Source organism: Macaca fascicularis, chromosome 12 (genome assembly GCF_037993035.2).
Source record: "Macaca fascicularis isolate 582-1 chromosome 12, T2T-MFA8v1.1".
In the NCBI taxonomy this organism is placed as follows: Eukaryota; Metazoa; Chordata; class Mammalia; order Primates; family Cercopithecidae; genus Macaca; species Macaca fascicularis.
Genome location: NC_088386.1, coordinates 42,077,547 through 42,081,842, shown reverse-complemented (window position 1 = coordinate 42,081,842; position 4,296 = coordinate 42,077,547). Strand labels below are relative to the sequence as shown.

Here is a 4,296-nt window from a genome sequence, read left to right as displayed (position 1 = left end):
TGCAGGATTATTCTGCATTTCTAACAAGCTCCCAGGTGATGCTGTTGTTGCTGTCTGTGGTCCACACTTTGAATAGCAACACTCATCATTTTCTTTAATGCTGCTAAGGTTCTCTGGCTTGAAATTAGAATTGAAAGCAAAAGAAAAGTAAGAGTTTAGGGCAAAGTAATGGTTTCAATCTTGGAAACCTGAGATGCCGACTATGTTTGTTCTTGCCCATCCTGAGCTGTGTTAGATGCTCAACATTGTCCCGGTACAGAAACAGTGTAATTCATTCTGCAAGCAGGGCCAGAATGTAATGTCCTGAGCCTCAGTTTCATTATCTGTAAAATGGAAATATAATACCTATCTCCTAGGTTTGTAGTTTGCTTAATTGTTATCATTTCTCATTTGCTTGGCATTGATCACTGAGCTCCTAGAATTTTGATACACCTTATTTAGCATCAGAATGTGTGCATATGGCATACTCTAGTGAGTACCAGCTGTCATTACTACAATTATTACCAGCAAATTGGGATATTGGGCCATCAGTAGTTGAATATAGATGGAATAAGTTGTTTGTGAGATGATAAGATGAGCAAGAACGCTAGAAAGAGACAGGGAATACTTCCAACAACACTATTCACAACAGCGAAGACATGGAATCAACCTAAATACCAATTAATGATAGAATGGATAAAGAAAATGTGGTACATATACACCATGGAATACTATGCAGCTGTTAAAAAGAAGATTAGCCTCAGTGTGTGTTGTTCCCACAATCCATGTGATCTCATTATTAGCTCCCACTTACAAGTGAGAACGTGCGGTATTTGGTTTTCTGTTCCCATATTAGTTTGCTAAGGATATTGGCCTCTAGTTCCATCCATGTCCCCTCAAAGGAAACAATCTTCTTTTTAAGAAGAAGCTTGGGAGGAGGGAGAGGCTCAGGAAAAATAACTAATGAGTAATAGGCTTAATACAAGGATGATGAAATAATTTGTACAATAAACCCCCATGACACATGGTCACCAACCTGTACATTCACCCCTGAACTAAAAAAGTTTAAAAAAAGAGGAGGCCAAGTGCTGTGGCTCATGCCTATAATCTCCAAACTTTGAGAGGCTAAGGTTACAGATCTCTTGTGCCCAGGAGCAGGAGTTTGAGATAAGCCTGGACAGCAAGGCAAAATCTCATGTCTACCAAAAATACAAAAAATTAGTCCAGTGTGGTGGTGTGTGCCTGTAGTCCCAGCCACTCAGGAGGCTGAGGTGGGGGGATCTCTTAAGCCTGGGAGGTGAAGGTTGCAGTGAGCCAAGATTGCACCACTGTACTCCAGCCTGGGTGACAGAGAGAGATTCTGTAAACAAACAAAAAAAAATATTAAAAAAAAAAAAAAGATAAGATAACAAAAGGGTTTAAATCTACGCTAGGAATTTGAAATTTATTATTTAAAAAATGGTGAACTACAAGAAGGACGGGCGGAGACACCGCCTGATCATCAACGAGGCCACGCTGGAGGACACGGGGCACTACGCGTTGCGCACCAGCGGGGGCCAGGCGCTGGCTGAGCTCATCGTGCAGGAAAAGAAGCTGGAGGTGTACCAGAGCATCGCAGACCTGACGGTGGGCGCCAAGGACCAGGCAGTGTTCAAGTGTGAAGTCTCAGATGAGAATGTGCGGGGCGTGTGGCTGAAGAACGGGAAGGAGCTGGTGCCCGACAGCCGCATAAAGGTGTCCCACATCGGGCGGGTCCACAAACTGACCATTGACGACGTCACACCTGCCGACGAGGCTGACTACAGCTTTGTGCCCGAGGGCTTCGCCTGCAACCTGTCAGCCAAGCTCCACTTCATGGAGGTCAAGATTGACTTCGTACCCACGCAGGAACCTCCCAAGATCCACCTGGACTGCCCGGGCCGCATACCAGACACCATTGTGGTTGTAGCTGGAAATAAGCTACATCTGGACGTCCCTATCTCTGGGGACCCTGCTCCCACCGTGATCTGGCAGAAGGCCATCACGCAGCTGCTGTGTGAGACCGAGGGCCGGGTCCGTGTGGAGACCACCAATGACTGCAGCATCTTCACCGTCGAGGGGGCAGAGAAGGAAGATGAGGGCGTCTACACGGTCACGGTGAAGAACCCTGTGGGCGAGGACAGGGTCAACCTCACAGTCAAGGTCATCGACGTGCCAGACGCACCTGCGGCCCCCAAGGTCAGCAACGTGGGAGAGGACTCCTGCACCGTTCAGTGGGAGCCGCCTGCCTACGACGGCGGGCAGCCGGTCCTGGGCTACATCCTGGAGCGCAAGAAGAAGAAGAGCTACCGGTGGATGCGGCTGAACTTCGACCTGATTCAGGAGCTGAGCCACGAAGCGCGGCGCATGATCGAGGGCGTGGTGTACGAGATGCGCGTCTACGCCGTCAACGCCATTGGCATGTCCAGGCCCAGCCCTGCCTCCCAGCCCTTCATGCCCATCGGTCCCCCCAGCGAACCCACCCACCTGGCAATAGAGGACATTTCTGACGCCACGGTCTCCCTCAAGTGGCGGCCCCCAGAGCGCGTGGGAGCAGGAGGCCTGGATGGCTACAGCGTGGAGTACTGCCCAGAGGGCGGCTCAGAGTGGGTGGCTGCCCTGTGAGGGCTGACAGAGCACACGTCGATACGGGTGAAGGACCTGCCCACGGGGGCCCGGCTGCTCTTCCGAGTGCGTGCACACAATATGGCAGGGCCCAGAGCCCCTCTTACCACCACGGAGCCGGTGACGGTGCAGGAGATCCTGCAACGGCCACGGCTCCAGCTGCCCAGGCACCTGCGTCAGACCATTCAGAAGAAGGTCAGGGAGCCTGTGAACCTCCTCATCCCTTTCCAGGGCAAGCCCTGGCCTCAGGTGACCTGGACCAAAGAGGGGCAGCCCCTGGCAGGCGAGGAGGTGAGCGTCCGCAACAGCCCCACAGACACCATCCTGTTCATCCGGGCCGCTTGCCACGCGCATTCAGGCACTTACCAAGTGACCGTGCGCATTGAGAACATGGAGGACAAGGCCACCCTGGTGCTGCAGGTTGTCGACAAGCCAAGTCCTCCCCAGGATCTCCGGGTCACTGAGGCCTGGGGTCTTAATGTGGCTCTGGAGTGGAAGCCACCCCAGGATGATGGCAACACGGAGCTCTGGGGGTACACAGTGCAGAAGGCCGACAAGAAGACCATGGAGTGGTTCACCGTCTTGGAGCATTACCGCCGCACCCACTGAGTGGTGCCAGAGCTCATCATTGGCAATGGCTACTACTTTCGTGTCTTCAGCCAGAATATGGTTGGTTCCAGTGACACAGCGGCCACCACCAAGGAGCCCGTCTTTATCCCCAGACCAGGCATCACCTATGAGCCACCCAACTATAAGGCCCTGGACTTCTCTGAGGCCCCAAGCTTCACCCAGCCCCTGGTGAACCGCTCGGTCATCGCAGGCTACACCACTATGCTCTGCTGTGCTGTCCGGGGTAGCCCCAAGCCCAAGATTTCCTGGTTCAAGAATGGCCTGGACCTGGGAGAGGATGCCCGCTTCCGCATGTTCAGCAAGCAGAGAGTGTTGACTCTGGAGATTAGAAAGCCCTGCCCCTTTGACGGAGGCATCTATGTCTGCAGGGCCACCAACTTACAGGGCGAGGCACAGTGTGAGTGCCGCCTGGAGGTGCGAGTGCCTCAGTGACCAGGCTGGCTCCTGGGGATGGCCAGGTACAAGATGCCAGCCTCATACCAGGAGCCTGGAGGGAAGTTGGGGAAACTGCTCCCTGCTGTTGGATGTGTGTGTGACAAGTGTGTCTCCTGGGCCGCGGTGGGGGATCAGCAGGACAGCTATGTTGGGCAGGCCTGAGTGGGTGTTGCACAGACTGGTCCACAGGGCTCCTGAAGGAAGCTCCTGGATCTTTGGGGTAAAAGGAGGGTGACCTCAAGAAAGGATGTCTGGGGACAGGCCTTTCTGGCCTGCTGTGTCTTCCCAATGTGTACGGGGCAATAAAAGATTAATGCAGTCACAGAAAAAAAAAAAAATGATGAACTATTAGAAGACTGAAAATTGAAGAGTAGTAGAAACAAAATAGTATGTCTTTTTTGAATTGGAAAATGGTTTAGATGGGACTCAACAATTTCTTCTGTGGTCCTGGTTAAGAGAGCATGACAGCTTGGGCCAAAATAGGGGAAGCAGAAAGGGATAAATTGAACAATTATTTGCAAATCAAATTTGCAAGGATAAGTGACCATTTGAACATGGGTATACGAGTGAGGATATCTTCAGCCAACTCGGCAGACTTTAGGAAATTTA

The 4,296-nt window shown here is 51.8% G+C and overlaps 1 pseudogene; it reads left to right on the top strand.

The window, feature by feature from the left end:
* The first annotated feature begins 1,437 nt into the window (after positions 1 to 1,437).
* Positions 1,438 to 4,025, top strand: LOC102136226 (myosin-binding protein C, cardiac-type pseudogene; annotated as a pseudogene).
* The last annotated feature ends 271 nt before the right edge of the window (positions 4,026 to 4,296 follow it).